General features: G+C 40.5%; 1 protein-coding gene across 15 annotated transcripts in view; it reads left to right on the top strand.

The window, feature by feature from the left end:
- ESRRG (estrogen related receptor gamma) overlaps window positions 1–18,507 on the top strand; it is a 546,637-nt gene that overhangs the window by 121,412 nt on the left and 406,718 nt on the right. For 8 of the 15 annotated variants that reach the window (XM_063113805.1, XM_063113800.1, XM_063113799.1 and 5 more), the window contains one exon: window positions 8,443–8,534. The exons of the other annotated variants lie outside the window; for them this stretch is intronic. The gene's annotated coding sequence lies outside the window, so the exon portion shown is untranslated. The remainder of the gene's footprint in view (window positions 1–8,442; window positions 8,535–18,507) is intronic. 15 annotated transcript variants of the gene reach the window in all.

The raw sequence follows: 18,507 nt of genomic DNA on the forward strand, positions 1-18,507 counted from the left end.
TATGGAGTCCAGTGGTTTTTCATTAATTCCTCATTGCCTCCCTTCTTAGTTGAAATATTCAGCTTTGGTATAAAAAGCAACTAAAAACCTTATGCAGAGAGCTTGTAAACAAACACCCACTTGAACCATCTGGTTTTGTAACACATACAAGTGATTAAGCTTCAGAGCTATGATTGTTAAATTTTTAAGAACACAACAATCCCAAGCACCCCAAATAGATTCCTCATACAAGTTTATAGGTGGGAAAACATGTGAGGCTTTATATAATAAATAATCTGAAAAGGTTAAAGTGATTTTTTGTACTTTTCTCCCTCCCACCCTTCTTGCCTTCCTCCCCCTCTTCCTTCCTTCCTTTCTGTCTTCATTATGAGTGGTGTAGAAAGATATGACATACGCATGAAGAATATGTTCAGAGTTCCACTATACTTGGTGTACATTAACAACTTAGAATGGATTCTTATCTATACCTTCATTATTATTTTTGCCCTTGATAGAGAAACCTGTGTGCTTGAATGCACCTGTGTGTATGTGCACAAAAGAGGGTGTCTTAGTTCCTTCTAGAATATATTAAGTAATCTGGGCTATTTGCAAATAATGAATTCATACATTTTGTCCATAATGACTGAAGAAAGTCAGGTCAGGGAGAAATTAAATATGTTAAGAGCTCTCATTTTAATTGCATAATATCGATACTGCCTTATAGTTAATTTCCTTGACAAGTCGTAGGGCATATGGATTGGATTCTTCATATATTTCTAACATGGAAATAATTCTAAATTGGAACATTTCATTTAGGTGACATCACTGAAGGGAAAAGAATAATCTGCACCCTGTACTGCAAGTATATGTAACGAACACAACCCTTTAGATCCAAAAACTCTCAAGTGAAATAAAAACTGTAGGTGAGAAAGTAACATCATATTAGGCCCCTTATTTCTATCTTCCCAACAAGTCCTCAACCCTAGATTTATCACATCAGTTAGTAGGAGGAAAGAAAACTGTTGAAAGAAGAGGAGCAAGAGCGTTTAGTTATGGTGATGGTGACTGGGGTATTAAGAAACCCTCAGATGTTTAATGGTTCACATATAATAAAAGTGATGTTTTTCTTCACCTAAAGTCCATAATGGATATTCCTGATTGGGGTGCATCTCCTTCAAGCAGTGACTTGAAGGCTGAGCGTCTTCTGTCTTGTACTTCTCTGACTTCAATGCATGGCATCCTAGGGCACACATGTCACCTGCAAAAAGGAAACCATACAGAGTATTGTGTGGGGGAGGGTTTTATGGACCAAGTGTGGAGAGGCTCCCGTCACTTCTGCTCCCTTCCCGTGGAGGAAAACTCAACCTCATGACCACACATAAGTACATGGGCAGCTGGGAATGTAGCGAGCTACATGCCAAGAAACAAGAGGAAACAGGTTTGGTGAACTGCCCCTTCATCTCCACCACAGGAGGAAAAGAGAAGAAAAAGATTCGTGTTGATACAGGACATTTTATAGTACTTGTTATTTGCTGAGAAGAAAGCAATGAGATTAAGCCTTTTTCCATGATGTTCTGGTAAACTGGCTCTCTGGGGGGAAAAACTTCACCTAATTTGTATAAGTTACTGATTTCCCTGGCATAAATACTCACACTATGGCTGATTTCAGGCTACAAACAGGAAGTCACTGCATGTGGGTTTGGGAAGAGACGCACAGGCCCAGCCCTTGCAAGCAGGAACAAACCACTCCAGCACCTCATTCTACTAATGAATTCTGAGAGAACACATCTGAGGCAGCCCATTACTGGGAAGGAAGTGAGCATGCCCGCTGCCTTTGTTATTAGATACAGGAAGATCACTTCAGAAGGGATGTCTTAATTATTTAGAAAACCATCAGTATGATGTATTCACATCAACAACAGATGGGGGTATATAGTTGTGAGTCAGAAAACAATTGCACCAGGGCACAGTGAGTCAAGGCCGCCAGTCTGTACTGGATCCTGGGTCACTCTCAGGCAAAATTTAAAGTGCCTAGAATAGCTTTCCAAGAAGTGTCAGGTGCCACTTCTGGAATACGTATATGAGTATATATTGTATTTATATTTTTTCTTGGAATTTCATGTGATTGTTCCCATAACTGTTTTCCAAAAAGGGGGAAAGACTTGGAAACAGAATGGATAATGGTGGTGAGAGAAAAGAGATGCCAGGAATGATTCCTTTATTTCTGTCTGTAAAATGGGTGGATGGTAGTGTCATTTCCTGTGAGAGAAGCAAAGAAATGGTATGCGGTGGTCTGTGTTTTGAGAAAACAACTCTGAAATTAAAATGGATGTTCAGATCTCAATTGGTTAATTAATTAAGACTATTATTGATAGACCAATGGCTGCATATCTTTCTTAAATTTCCACCATTACTTGTCTACTTTTGCCATCCAAAGGACCAGGCCATGCAATGATGGGTTTGCTTTGCTCCTTCCTTTCTGTTTCATCCATGCAAAGGTGGATGTGGTGTTTCTGAGCAGTGGTGTAGCATCGTGGTCCAGATGGTGGTCAAGACGTGTGCTTCAGCTGAGTTGTTTTTGCTGTGTGCGGGTTTGTTTTCATAAGTGATGAAGATACATCACTTCATCAACTGAAAGTGTAGTCTGGGCCTTCACTGTCAAGGCTCAGGCTTTTCTATTAGGTACTTACTGCTTTGTCGTAGTTGGGGGGGGCGGGTTATAATGGCATCACGAAGATTCCAGTCTCTGTACTATTATTCAGAACACAAGCTGAGACAGATCAAAACCTAAGGATGAATTAAATCTGTGATTTATTGGCTCTAGTCAGTTACTGGTTTATATTGGGCTGATTGCTACTTTTAGAAAGTTCTAGAACTGGTAGTGACAGACTTACGTTTCTCAAAAAGTTAATTCATTCACTTACTAAATAATAAGCCTTTCTGGGGAGCTCCTCTCCTCCTCCCATCTTTTCTATTGATGGTGAAAGTTAAGCGCCCCTGGAATTAACTTTCCTCATGCCAGTCTGCTCTGTTAAATTTTTCCTTAACTGTGTCTGCCAAAAAACAGAAGTAGGGCTTGGCACACCAGTTTTGATCAGACCAGCCATCAGAATCATAATGTCCTCAGTACAAAGCCCACTAATTGAATTTCATTCACTGGACTGAAATATAGCAGCCCAAGTAGAGAACATTGTCGGCTGTTTTTTATTTTATTTTATTTTTTTTTTATTTATTTATTTTTTTTTTTATTTTTTTTTTTAATTTTATTTTGTCGATATACATTGTGGCTGATTATTGCTCCCCATCACCAAAACCTCCCTCCCTTCTCCCTCCCCCCTCGGCTGTTTTTTATGAGGTCCGGAGTCTAAAGTCATTTTTAAAATGTAAGTGATGCATTTTCTTGTATCTTTCATTTAAAATGCTACTTGGTAAACAGTGTTTCAGATTAGTGTATTTGTAATTTAAATGAAGACAATACATCAAGCTGAATCTGAAAAGAAAGAAGTTTAGGAAATGATACATTCCTCTTTTTGTATGATCTTCTGTAGAAAATAATGAACAAATAGGTAAGGAGAGCGGGGGAAAGGTTTGTGGATTTTAGAAGATAAAATTGAACTATTTCTAAAACAGAGTCAGTCCCAATAGCTAAATCTTTGTTTTCTTCAAACACACTAATAAACTCTGCCTAATTCATTTTTTATTTTCTCTCGGGGTCTGCTTGCAGATTTGCCTCAACAAAGAAAGGAAGCGTCATGTTACACCTTTTTAATAATTGATGGCTCTCAGTCCAAGCCAGCTTGAAGGAAATTCTGAAAATAGGTACTGATTGAGCAAATGCCTTCTTCCTCCCCACAATCCCCCCCTCAGCACTCTCTCCTCTTATCTTTGTTTAGCAAAATCTACTTGTCCCTCCCACTTTTGTTTCTTTGCCTCCTTGACTGGAGAGCAGATGCTGCTATCATTTGGGTTTCAGCTTTACCCAATACTTGATATCTCTCATTCATTTCATATCATTCTAGTTATTGTATTAAAGATTGGGAAAGCTGTTAATTATAAGCTGATGTAATAGAGAGCTCTTAATTAATCATCAGAAGAGTTATGTCATAATCACCACCAGAGATGCTTTGTTGAGACTGTAAAAAACTGGACTTTGAGCTTGTCCCTCTAAATTTGCAGTGTGCTATCTCCAAGGGTCGAGTTACCCTGGAAGCTGGGTCAGCTGCCGTCTTGCCCAACTCCAGCTGTTCCTGCAAGGTTCTGATGCTGTGAGCTAATCTGTGTTTTTCCCCTAGAGGGAGAAGAGCATCTCCATCTCACCCCACTATTGGTGTCATTAGCGGTTGTCTAAAACTTGGAAAAGCCATTACTGCTTTCAGGCAGCTGTGGTTGGTAGAACATTAGACTGATCCACGGTGATCCTGGCTTCTAGTCATAACTTTGGAAGTCACTTTGCCTCCCAGGACCTCCTTTTCCCTGCTGGTAGAATGAGGGCTTTGGAGTGGTTCATCTCCAAGATCTGCATCAGCTGTGGCTGCCTTCTTGCGTCCTCCAGGGAAGGGCATGAGAAACTAAGGCGAGGCTGCACTCCACTTGGCTTTGAGTGCTTTAATGGTGCTCGAGTGAAGGGAGGCTCTGTGCCCCCTCTTTGTTAACCTTCCTGTTTCTTTCCATCATTTTTCTTTTCTCTTAGTTTTTCACTTATTGGTTCTCCTCTGCTACTTGGCCCTTTCCGACTTTCCATGTGTCCAGGGTAAAAGTAGAAGGACAATGATTGGCAAAGCGTTAGAATCAAGGATGTTGGCCAACTTAATGAAGAAATCACTTATTTTAAAAATATCCTGTCCTCACTTACAGAAAAGCTTTCTCTGTCAGAAATTGCATCAAAAGGTAGCCAATATTATTGAATTTGGGAAGACTAACAATAGAGTGGCAAATATTGGGAGATCTAAATGTAGAATTCTAAGCTTGAGCTCAGTTTAACTGGGGGGAGGCGCTACATTGTACCCATCACTGAAAAGCCTGTATCTTAATTGATGGATTATTGTCCACTCTCAAAACTATATCACAATCTTACATCCTTCTATTTTCTCTTTTACTACAGCAGCTTCCTGGGGGGCTCACATCATCTTTGCCCCACATCTTCCCAGCAACCAGTAGCTCGCTTGTATGTATATCCTGTGCCTGCCCAGGATGACCTTTTCTGATTGCCTTTATCGAAATCCTGAAAAAAATATTCAAATAATCACACCTATTTAGACCCCCAGAAACAACACATGGTAGGGAATCTAGAAAGCTGAGAAATTTCTTCTTTTTATCTTTTACTGACTGTGTACTAAGGTTATATTCAGAAGGATCAAAGGGACTATTTGTGTTCCCCCTTTAAAAGTCTTCTGCTGTCCCTCTACTTTTCGAGAGTGAATGCTGCTCAGGTTTTTGCATCGGTATGTAAGTGGACTACAGGGAAGTCCTCCCAGTAAGGTATACTCCTAAGGTTTTAGAATTCAAAACGTGCTTTTTTCACCAAGGGCAGCTGTATTGCTAGTGGTTGAATTCCACTGTAATGCTACCATGGTTCAGAAATATTATGTGCTGAATGGCCTCTCTTGTTCTTGCAATGTCCATTCTTTGTACCAGTTTGGGATTTGAAGAACAGATCTTTCTCCTTCTGAAGGTAGAGAAGTAATTCCCCTTCCAAGGAGGTATCTGCAGCAATCCAGAGGCTACTGGAGGTGTCTGCAACAAGCAGAGGCTGCTGGTGTTGGAGGGTGGTGGTAGGGATGGTATAAATCCTGTTTCTTTGGGGGGTTAGTGACTTTGAGGGTGAAGGAACACTGGTAATTTAGTAATCTATATTTGCTATTAAAACATTCAATTCTCTGGGATAAGGAAGGACATCCAGATGCTTTCTCCTTCATCCCACACTGCACAACCACAGTGAGGCAGCACCATTCACATTGTAATCTGTGTAAAAGACGCCCCCTGGAGTTGTGCAATGCAAAATTCAGGCCAATGCACCTGGTAGTTCTTAATCCTGGAACTAATTTCTTTGTTGTCGGTTTATATGTCCAATCTCAATCATTGTACGTAGGCAATTTCCAGTTTAAAACACAGTTATGTTCCAGTCTTCATTTTAAAACTGGTTGTTTGGAATTCAGAATATTTGCAGACAGGGGAAAAAAATAAGATAAATAGGAGTGAGCTTTCTAGGTTACCCACAAAAATCTTCTCAATTGCACTATAAATGGCCTCCTAAAGACTGTTCCTCCCCCCCCATTCTTTAGTGAATTATCTACAGTATTGAATAAGAAATCTCCCTGCATTGATTGTCACCATTTAAAACAGGATTAATCTAGGGAAAATATATATACTGCATTTCTTTTAGTAACAGTAGCCCATAGAGGTAACGGGAACTTCCAAAGCCCCATTGTCACCCACAAACCCTGAATCTCCTAAGTCGAATGCCTCTGCTAAGAAGTAAATTGTATGTGTGGGTTCAAAAGGAGAACTTGTTCCAAAAACCAATATTACAATATTAATGTTACATTGAATTTCCATCAATTTCAGAGATGGAGTTTGACAAGTTATATATTTTAAATGTTAACTGGAGATCTACAGCCACATTGGTCATGACCATTGGCAATATTACAGGGACAACAACGTAACTGTTGAAATCAGCACCTGAAAGATTTTTGTTGATTCAAGTCCTTCTTTTGTGTCCCTTGAGTTGTAAGCTTTCTTAAAAAAACAGAAGCTAAATTAGCTTCCATCAGGCTTTGAATCCTGTAGTGTCCGTTGGGTGGGTTCTCTCCTCATATTTCTTTATACCTATACAGATTGGATATTTTAAATTACGTTCACAATCCTAGAAAATAAATAGGGCTGGAGTCTCACCTTCAAGTCATCTTGTCTTTTTTTCTCACTTGTGACGATTCTGGAAACAACCTCCTATTTTTTTTCTGTAAAACACCCTCCGTTCTTGACTCTAGACCCTGTTAAATTCCAGTCTACACTAGAAGCCTCCTTGGGTTCCGGTCTTTGTTGATTTTTAGCTCTCACTCTATGCAAGAATATATTTGAAAGTTTTTTGTTTTCTAGTGCCCAAATAGTCTCTCTTTAGCATTAAAGCAGATGATCAAAGTATGACTCCAGTTGCCTTTGTGGTGTTCAGGTGTTAGGGGAAGTTGGGATTGAAACCTCAGTCTTGTTTATTTGTCAAGCATTTTACTTGTAATTTCATTCTTGAAAGAAAAGAAGGGAAGCTTTGGGTGGGAAGGGTGTCTTTAGTGAATGGATGTAGAGAGTTTTCTAATCACAATGTAGGCATCTCTTTGAAGTGGTCACTCCCCAAAGTCTACAGTCACCACATTCATGCCTCGAGGGATCTGATGGAAAATGGTCTGGAGCCACCTGACTAATTAGTTTCCCCGCATCTTTTACTTAATAAATTGCACCAAACAATTTGTTAGGGGCGTTGCAGTCACCTGTTGGTCATAACCTTCCCTGCTCCCTTCTCCTTCCCTGAGCTGCAAGTTCAGCACAGAACTAATTCCCCTGGATATCTGAGTAACTCTGTTGCTCCAAGCAGTCCTTTTATGTGACGGTAAAGATAAGAGAAGTATTCAGTTAAATCATGTAGAATTGCCATTTTTGTAGATCAGAATTGTTAGAATATTGGCAATTTCGTGAGATTCAACCCAATAGCTCCTTATGACAGACATTCTACCTAAAACAGCATTACTGCATGTTTAGTAAAAACCCACTGTGGAATTATTCAAAAGTTAGAAAATTTGTGTTTCTTTGTCCCCTTTTGTCTTTTCTGAGAATCAGAGAAATAGGAAACGGAGCCCTCATGTTTGAAGAATTGCACATGTTTTGAGAGTAACGTGAAATAAGTAGAAAGTTCAGGGCCGAGCCCGTGGCGCACTCGGGAGAGTGCAGTGCTGGGAGCGCAGCGATGCTCCCGCCGCGGGTTCGGATCCTATGTAAGGATGGCCGGTGCACTCACTGGCTGAGTGCTGGTCACGAAAAAAGACAAAAGAAAAAAAAAAAAAAAAAAAAAAAAAAAAAAAGAAAGTTCATTGGTCTTGGAAGATTTTTTTTCACCGAAAGTTATAAATGGGTGTTATAATGGAAAATGCTTTGAAACCCTAACCAGAGCATTCGCTATAAATAAGAGAGGAGCGGAAGATTAATAAATCTGATAAAGCTGAGGAGGAAGAAGACTTAAAATAAGAAATGAGGACTGTACCTTCGTTTGAGTGTTAATACATCCCTGAGTATATATATAGGAAAATCGAAGACTTGCTAAAGGCAGAGCATACTAACTCATAGCCATTAATGTGTGCTTAACTCTATTGCCTGGGAGATTTTATTAATACAGCGGCCAAGAAAATTGACCCTACTTTTTTTTTTTCTTTTTTCTTTTTTGGGTTGGATCCTTGCTCACGTCACATAAATGAATAGAGCTGACCATTTACTGGTTCATCAATGAAACAATATTAAATTATGAAGATGTAAGGAAAAAATCCTACGCTAACATTGTTGCAGTTTGAAAGGTAAGCTGTACCCTACAAGATTAGGAGATACTAATGTTCTCTTAAAGTCCACAGAACATAATGCCATGTGGCACGCATTAGAGGGTTAAGTGGCCTCTTGACATCTTTGGCTATGGGGTTCTGGTAGGTATTTCATTAGTAACGTGAATTAAGAGGCTCTAGTGTTTCTTTTGTTCTGTCTTTTACAATGCCAAAACATCATTTTTAATGCTTTTGAATTGTTTTATATTGTGGGGTATTCTGACAAGTTAGATTTCACTGAGCATGTGTTGCCATGATCTTGTGGCTCCTTTTGAAAGGTTTTGCCCTTTTTTCTATTGATTTGCTATATTGACCAGTAAGCTGTGGTTGTCAGGGTCAGATTATTTCTTAAGTCTTGACTTTTTGTGATGCACAAGAAGTAAAATGTTTTTCTTTAAATTTTGTCCTGTGCTTAAAATAGGAAGCTCTCTCTTTCTAATCCTACCATCTGTGAACTTACTAAAAGTTTTTGATATGCCACTAGTTACCAATTGAATACGCAGTTCTTTCAAAGGGTATCTAGAGGTTGAGTCTACTTCACTCCATTTTTTAAGGAAAATCAATAATACCTACTTCTCCAGGTTACCATCAATCACTCAGTTGGTCTGCTAGACCCAGGTCCTTCACTTGGGTCTGTGAACCCTGCTGTAATGACATGCGGATCGTAGGGCAGAGCAGCTCCTTCGTGCTGAGTGTCTGTGTTCCCATCAGACTCTCCCAGGGGTTTGTAACTCAGGAAGGCTGAAACACCACTGCCTCTTCTAAGGCAGGATCAGCGACTCATGGGTTTCCCTGAATACCCGCTGCAGTGTCCAGCGCAGAGGAGGTGTGCAGGAACCTGTGCGCACTCGTGACCGCAAAGCTGCTCAGTCCTGCTTGCTACCGAACCCTCCAGAGTAAGTCACATTTCTGAACAGCATCCAGCGGATTCCCGCTTCAGTGTGGAAAATGGCACTTTAGAAGTTGAATTACCTTTTTCATGGAGCGCAAGTTGCTTAATTTGCAAATTGAGAATAATTTAGGCAGGAGGAGAATATGTTTCCATGTTTGAAGTGAGTTGGATTCAATTTGGTGTTCTCTCACTCCTTCCTCTCAAACTATCATAAAATGGAGTTCTGGCCCCAAATCGTTCAGTTATATGATTCTGGGGTATCATCTGTTGTTTTGTGTAGCATCAGTTAGTTTTAAATATTGGTGGTACTTAAATATACTCCTTATAAACTACAGGTGTGCCCTGCTTTAAGAAAACTTGGATGTGCTTCAGATTTGTGCTTACTATGCCATTGCATGAAGGGGCAATTATTTGCACACTAAAAATAGCTTGGCTTTATAAAATAATTTATCACAAGATTCCTTTAAATAACTAACTCTCCTAGAACATTTAAAGTATGATTTGATTTAAAAAATCAATGGCTACTCACTCACCTTTTCAAGAACACATCTACTTTGTATGTGAGGCAGATGAAGGGGGGGGAAATCAAGGAACAGGAATGAGGGTCTTAAGTGAGCTAAATAAAAGTTAATTTTAATTTAGACAAGAATTTGCTTTTTCTAAAGTTTCCCAGGGAAAACAGCTTAAACTTCATCACGTCCAGAGTGCATAAGGAAAAAAAAAAAAAAAAAAGCGGGACAATTTGAGTTTGGAAAAGATAAATCTATTTCTTTGGTGGGTCGCTTTCTGCATTATGCCTGTGCGCAAAAGTGAGGTTTGCTTTGATCCTGACTATTAAAAGTTTATTTTTAAACTCAGACTGGGCAGGAATCCAGAGATGCTCTTTCCCCTGCAACACATCCTGGGTTTCAGGTCCCCAGCCTGGCGAATGCAGCCACGCGGCAGGAAGTAGTGGAAAGTGTGGATGCTGGACGGGTACTGAGGTTTCTTCCCCTTCCTCCCCCCTCCATTTTTGAAATTCAAATTGAATGCAATTTTCAGCTCATTTGAGCCAGAATATACTGTTGCTGAGCTTCAGTGGCTCTTAAATTCAAACTCACAGGAGAAAACAGATATCATCTGTCACAGAGGGTGGGAAAGGGAGTACTGCCCGCATTTTATTCACGGGAGGCAGAGCTCTAGTAACTAATTCAGACCTTACTGACTAATTGACTAATCACTCACCAGCAAATTTATCAACTAATCAATGAAAGCTTTAGGTCACCCATCTTACAAAGCCTGGGAGTAGTTATCCCCTCCCTTCCAGAAGATTGTTCGAGTCTATTTCTGTATCATTGGTATTTTAATACCTTTTTTGCAAACTGAGATGGAATATCACGGCCATCTTTTCTCTGCCCTTCCTGACTTTTTGTATTGTTTTCTTCTTTAATGTCTTTGTCAATGCTGTTTATTTATGACTGAGAATTAGCAGACAGCTTAGTGCTGGCTAAGTGGGGCCAAAATTTTGAGTTTCTTTTTTATTGAACAGAGTAACCTGAAAAATGTCCTTTTTCTGGGGGGCAAATGTAATTACCAATTAAAAGGGGAAGACTCATTCACACAGTTCTTGTGTTTACAATGTGGCTAATCTACAGGGTAGATGTCTCAGGAAGGCTTGAGCATGCCTTTCGGTAAACTTCTGCCACTAGGGTATGGCCCTGGAGTGCAAATGGATTTGAACAAGTGATCATTGAAATCCCTCCTTTGATTTCGGAAAGGACAGGGTGTGGTAATTTTGATTCTACAATGTAGGTGATATGCTTTACCACTTATCTTTATTTTAGTGCAAGCCACAATTTCCACGGGAACATGTAATGTAGACCATTAGCTTTCTCTTGGTGTTTTTCTTTCTTTTTTCTCGAGATCCATGAAAGACAAGTTAATCATGATTATTTTAAAGTAAGTAGGAGTAAAACAATTTGATCTCTAAATACTATTATTTCTAATGAAGTTAGTTCATAGCTGTAACACTTGGAGTTTAGAAATGTTTTGCGGTAAGTGTATGATCTGGCTGTATATGAGTACTCGCATATATGTGTGTGTATGAGTGTGTGTGTATGTTTACACATCCTCGAGGTCTCTAAGAATGTGACAGCCAGAACCTTCAAATGGCCATTTTCACATTAATAAAGTCATCAGCCACTTTATCCTCTTAATGGAAATGTGCTTATAAATTAGACTCCTGGTGGAAGACATTTATTTCATTTTCTTTATAAAAATTATACCCTGACATGTTAACCTATTATACCTCACTACAACTACTACCACACTGTTGTTTCTTTGACATATGCTAGAAGAATCAAAAAATCTACTATGAAATTGTGATTTATAATAAGAAATATGTATCTGGTCTCTCTCCCTCGTTCTTGATACAGAGCTCCTAATCCCTTGGAATTTCCTGTGATAGGAGTGTCTTTGTTCTAATGAGGCAATTCTTGTTGGGCTCCTGGAGACGGACTGATCACCAGAAAGACCAAGCCATGATTAGAAGCTTGGCACTTTCAGTCCCACCCCACCACCTTCCTCTGGGAATGACAGAGAAGCTAGAGATCGAGTTAATAATCAATCAAGCCTACCTGATTAAGCCTCCAGAAAAATCCCTGGCTATGGGCTTCGGAGAACTTTCAGGTGGCTGAAACATGGAGGTCCTGGAAGGGTGGCATGCCCTTCCCACATACCTCGCCCTGTGTCCCTCTTCATCTAGCTGTTCATCTGCACCTTCGTACCACCTTTTATTCATATAATGAACTGGTAAAAGTAAGCAAGTGTTTCCCTGAGTTCTGTGAGCTGCTCTAGCAAATCAATAAAACCCGAGAAGGGGGTCATGGAAACCTCCAATTTGTAGCTAAGTCAGAAAGAAGTGGGGAGCCTACAACTTTTAATTGATGTCTGAAGTAGGGTCAGTTTTGTGGGACTGAGCCCTTAACCTGTGGCATCTGATACTCCCTCCAGGTAGATAGTGTTACAATTGAGTTAAATTGTATGACACCCTCTTCATAACCACTGGAGAACTGATGTGTGGAAAAAATAAAAAGGAACAACACTCACACTTCCAAACACCTGACTGTTTTGTGTTGAGTGTAAGAACTGGAAAAGCAGTTTGAGTTTTCCTGTGTTACTATACCTACCTTGAAAAGAATCCACATTTTATCTCATATCTAAATTAGTTAATACAGTTTTAGTTTTTCTATTAAAATGTCTCATTTTTTTCCCATTAGCAAGTAGCTATTGAGTGCTTACTATGTGCCAGACACTCACTAGGCTAAGATTTGCAATGTATAACATAGTGGTTCTTTGACCTAAATGAGGTAGACATTGGAGGTGAAATATTACATAAGTCTCAGATACGTACTCACCCCACCCCCTTCCTCAGCCGATAATCACTATATAAAGCAAATCTAATTTGGAGTTGGGAGAAAGGATGACACACAAAATCACCAGGGACAAGGATAATAAAACATGCATCCTGAGATGCTAAATATATCATATTCTCCAAAAATACTAACAGAATTGGGCAAGGGAAGGACCAGTGGGATGTTGTCATCTAACAAGAAGGTATTGCAGTGTTGGTAGGCCAGGGATCAGTGGAAGAAAGGAAGAGACCTGTCCAGGAGGGAGGAAAGCTGGAGTCCAGGAGAGAACGCCATTGGGGGGTGAAGGTGAAACAGGCTTGAGAGCGAGTCTACAGTGCGCTGGAGCCTGTTCATCACACCAAGAGAGCTGATTGTTAAATTTCTAGGAATTTTGCGAGCCAGTCTTTATTTAATATTATTAAAAATTAAATGATATGAACTTATAATAAGTCAATTAAAAACAAAAGTAATAAATGCTCAAAACTCATCACGGTCTAATTATTTTTTACCACGTTTTGCTATTCTCTGTGCTCTTGAGGTATGTCTATTGCATCTGGATGTGGAAATAGCATGTAATGGTATGCTGCTGTGTGTCTCCTTACCAACTCTGTGTTCCATGGCATTGTGTTGGTAGCTGAAATCAGCCATGGTGGGAATATTTATATCACAGAAATTGACAAACTAAAAAATTGGGGCTTTTTTCTTTCGAGAGCCAGTTCTTAACATTTACAAGGAATATGGGGGTGGGAGTGGAGGTGGGCTAAAGAACTTGAGAGCGTAAGTGGAAAAACATCAGAAGGTGGGGTTACGTTAGGAAAATGCTTCCATCTCGATGAAGAGCAGGGCATTAAGTTAGGCAAATGCTTTACAATTGATTTAGAAATTTTTGGGAACCATATTGTAATATATGTTTATTATAGAAAATTTTGAAAATGGAATAATAGCTAATATTTCTGTAATATTTTCCATGTGCCCACACTTTTAAAGGTCATTAAATATAATAAATTATTTAATCCTGGAAACATCCCTATAAGGCAGTTGCTGTTATCCCATTTCCAAGATGAGGAAATTGAAGTACAGAGAAGTTAAGAGCTTTGGCCAAGCTGAGATTTGAATGCAGGAAGCCCCACCTTGGAGTTCGCTCTGCTATCCTGCCAGTCCACGACGAGACTGACAACCAGCAATAATCTCACCACCCAGAGATTCTCTGAGAAGTGGACTAACAGTGTGTCGTTTAGGAGGGAGAAGGGGACTCTTTCAGCTGTAGGTAGGATTTGAGGTGATAGAGAATCTAGGTTCTGAGACTCCCATAGCAAATCAGCCTGGAAAAAGAATGCCAGCCCACTCTAGAGACAACCACCACATTGTCGTGATGAGAAGGGGTTAGTTATCATAGGGATTAGGCATAGAAAGAGGAGCTTGACGGAAAACTGAACTTTAGGAAGAAGGAGAGTTTTGTGAAGGAGTCTCTAATTAACTATGCCCAGGGCTTCCATGAGATTTTATAATGGTGACCATATAATCTGTCGTGCAAATTGAATCACTTTGTGAGTGAAAGGGGCGTGCTAGTAATAATTAGGCCAGGAAACAGACATAAACCAGCAAAAAGTGATATGTGGTCACGCTAGGTTTTTAGGTGGATGAAACTGGGAGATTTTCTTTGAAAGGACTTCTCTTTAACCAGCATTTCTTGGAGGATAAAGATACATCTGGTAAGTTTAAAAAGATATTTTGAGAGGGAAAAGAAAAGCACAGAGGATTGGTGTAAAAAGCATAATCACTCTCCAGTCACCCACCACCACACACACCTGGAGGGATTCATGTCCTTTTTTACCAATTCCAATGTGTATAGAGATTCTCTATATAACTAGCTAGTTTTGTTTTCAACTGAGAAAATGCAACCATACCTCATATAGGTCTGCGATTTACTAGTTAAACATAAATACAGCTTTTCAGGTGATAATATATGTAGTATTTCCTTCAATGGACATATGACATTTGACTATTCTCTTATTTGTGTACATTTAGCCCTTTCATACTTTTGCTGTTTCCAATAATGCTAGGTTATTTATTTATTGTTCCCGTGGTCCTGTTTGTGTAGGATGGATATCTAAAGTAGGATTACTGAGCCCAAGTGTGTCTACATTTTCAATTTTATAAGAAACTGTCAGTGGATCTTAAAAAATTGTATGAATTAACACTTCCACCAATGTTGTGTGTGAGTGCCCAATTTTTAGTCAGCCGTGATTCTATTAGACTTTAAAATATTTTTGCCAATTTATTATTGGGAAGTGGTAGCTTTTAGTTATTTCAGTTTGCCTCTTAAAAATTAGTAGTGAGGCTGAGCATCTTTTATAATTTTTATTGGTCATTTGTATTTTTTTTAGTGAATTTACATGCTTATATTGCATTGCCAATTTTTTCTGTTGAAATAGTTGTCATTTTCCTTATTGAAATTTCTTGCATGCTAAGAATATTAACACCTTTTTCTTAAATGTAATATAAAAATGTTTTTTTAATTTTATTTTTACATTTTAAATTGGCTTTGGATTATTTTTTCATCATAGAGAAGCACGATGACTGTGGGACCACGTGTGTCCACCCGCACACTTTTCATCTGCCGCTCCTTCTGTCTGAGAGCTCTTCCAAACCCTTGGTCAGGCTTCCTGGAATCCCACTTATCCTTCAAGGCTCAGCTTAAATGTTACCTTCTTCCTGTAGCTTCTCCTGAACTCTTTAGCTAGAAGAAACCTGAGTGTCAAAGTGTATGTTGGTACCATTTAAGACTCACCCTAAAACATCAAAGTATTATAGCAATGTATTCCTATATGTTCATAACTAGATTGATGTTGGGAAAATAGAGTAATTTAATCAGGCCCCCTCACCTGCCCATCCGGTTGGGGGTGGTGCGGTACATTCTTTGTAAGCTATTGTGTATGTGTGGGTGGAGTTAGTGTGCCTGCACTGTGCCACGACCTTGGCTGGCATCTGCCTCAGGCGTCCACTGCGTAGCTCTCCAACCTACAGCTTCCAAGGACCTGTTTGCCCGTCACCTAGCTCGTAGACCTGCATGTGAGGGGTCTGGAGACCCAGCCTGGCATGTGAAGGGTTTGTGACCCAGTCTGTGAACGGGCTTGAGGGATCTGTGAGCTCCAGACCTAGCCCTAGCTTGACAATTGGCCCAGTCGTCAGGATTACGGGCAGGTAAAAGAGCCCTGAAATTAACATTTCTGGAAGGACAAGAACTATGTCTTACACTTCCTGGCAGTTCCCAGGTCTTTAACACAGTGAAGTCCCATCCTCCCTCACAAAGACTGGGAGGCCAAGCCCCTCTCTAGAAACAGACCCAGGGACAGCAAGGGCAAGGATGCAGAGGATGCTCATGAAACAAAGTCAGAATGTAATGTCATTCCTTGAGAACTGGGGCTTGGAGTTTGAGGGGAGAATAATTCTAAATAAGCTTCAGAAGGAAGTGAGCCTGAGAATGCTTGGGGGTGAACAAGTGGGTCACTGGCAGGTCTGGTGGAGGCCAAAGTTGAAGTTAGACAGAATGAACTGGTGACAAGCCACGGTCACATCTTCCTTTGCACGTGGGGACCAAAGAGCAACATGCATACAGAAGAGACTTGGGAATATCTGAAACAGAAGGAAAGAGTTTAGGAGTGAGATTAAAGATGCAAGAGAAAAAGAAGGATGTGTGTGCAAAGGATGTGTGAGACAGAACAAGGTTCTTCACAGGGGTGTGAGTCAGAAGGAAGATTACGTAATAAACCTGGCAGAATGTCTGTGATGCGAGGACAGAGGTGAGGGTGTCTGTACTGCACTCAGAGAGAAAAGGTATGCAATGTGACCATGTGGTGCCTAAGAATTTGGGTGAGGTAAGAGGGACATGGTGTGGGGGGTGGGGATGTTCTTGGGGGGGGGTGGAAATCAGGTGCAGTGAGTGTGAGGACACCGGAGGGGATGGCATAACTGGCCAGGCAGTTGCACTTGAAAAGGGATCACAGACTTAACCATTTTCAGAGTTGAAGGGCGTCGTAAACCAGGAAGGGACCTGGGAGAGCCGGTGCAATATTCTCATTTGGCATTTTGGCAAAAAGGTCTAAAAGGCTTCATGTCATCTCCCAGCCACCCTCCTTCCATGGCCTGCTTGCTGGCTGCCTGCCTTTCAAGCCTGCTCACATGCTTCTCCGCTCTTCCAAACTCCACCGAGCCAAACGCCCCGTGACACCCTGAGCCTCCCATTCTTTCTCTTCCGTGCCTACCGTTCTCTCTGTCTGCATGCTCTTCTCTGCACTCCGTGGATTTTGCCTAACTCCTATTCAAATTCCAGGTCACAGCTTAAAAGCATTCCCTCCGAGCACCCCTGCACGCGTCCCTCGGCTCACACACCATGCCAGGTCTTCCTCCCCACTTCTAAGCATTCATTTCCTATTTCTTAACTTTTACAGGACATTTAGTTACTTTTTGACTGTCCCCTTTCTCTTCTAGACTGTGAATTCTATTGATTCCCATCTTCTGATACTGTAACTGTCACAGAGTAGTTGCCCAAATAAATATTTCTTAAGTGAAGGAAGGAAGAAAGGAGAGAAGGGAGACACATATGTTTAAGTTACAAACTTTCACCACCTATTGCTGACAGAGCCCTCCATGCTTCCTCTGAAATAATCAGGCTTGATTCAGGTGTGACTCGAATGCTCAAATGCAGATTTGGGGAAACAGTATTTTATTTTTTCTAGTATTTTTTTTTTTACTGTGGTAAGAAAATTGACCACATTGACCATCTCTAAGTGTCAGTTCAGTGGCACTGATGGCATTCGTGTTGTTGTGCAGCAGTCACTTTTTCATCATCTCAAACCAACGCCGTACCTATTGGACAGTAACTCCCCCATCCCCTGGCATCCACCATTCTGCTTTCTGTCTCCATGAACTTGACTACTCTAGGTACCACATATAAGTGGAATCATACCATATTTGTCCTTTCGTGTCTGGCTTATTTCACTCATCATGTATTTAAGGCTCATCCATGTTGTAGCATTTGTCAGAATCCTACTCCTTTTTAAGGCTAAATAATATTTTATTGTATGTATATACCACATTTTGGTTTTTCATTCATTCGTTCATGGACTTCCGGTTGTTTCTGCAAGAGGCCCTTGTTTAAAATACATAATCCGCCGTGTAATCTAGTAACCTGGGGGATGGTCATGACACTGAGGCAGGGGAGAAAGGGATAGATTAGGTGTTTTTGATGTGATTGGCAAAGTCATCAAAAAAGGAGGAAGAGGAAGTGTTCCAGCAGAGTCGTGACAGCCATGACGTGAAGTGGGTAGTGAAAGGCGTGCCATGAGTTTCAAGTGATGGTACATGTCGGGAAGGTGGGATGGAGACACTCGTTTGTTTCCTTTTCTTGTTATTGAAATGGAGGAGCAGGATGAATGAGAAGGGGCAGGAAAACTGAGATGTCATCTGAGAGGAGACACTAGGGAAGAGGTGAGAAAAAGAGGGAGGATAAAGGGGAGTTGTGCCATGGTCTAATGGGTATTCCACAGGGCACGGGGAGATGTCATAGCAGAGAGGAGCCACTCACATCTCAGTTCAAAGCTGTTCCACGAGCATCACTCAGGAAGAGCCCTCAGCTCAACGAGGTGGTTGGATGCCTGCTTTATAG

Source organism: Cynocephalus volans, chromosome 11, assembly GCF_027409185.1.
Source record: "Cynocephalus volans isolate mCynVol1 chromosome 11, mCynVol1.pri, whole genome shotgun sequence".
NCBI classification, from domain to species: domain Eukaryota; kingdom Metazoa; phylum Chordata; class Mammalia; order Dermoptera; family Cynocephalidae; genus Cynocephalus; species Cynocephalus volans.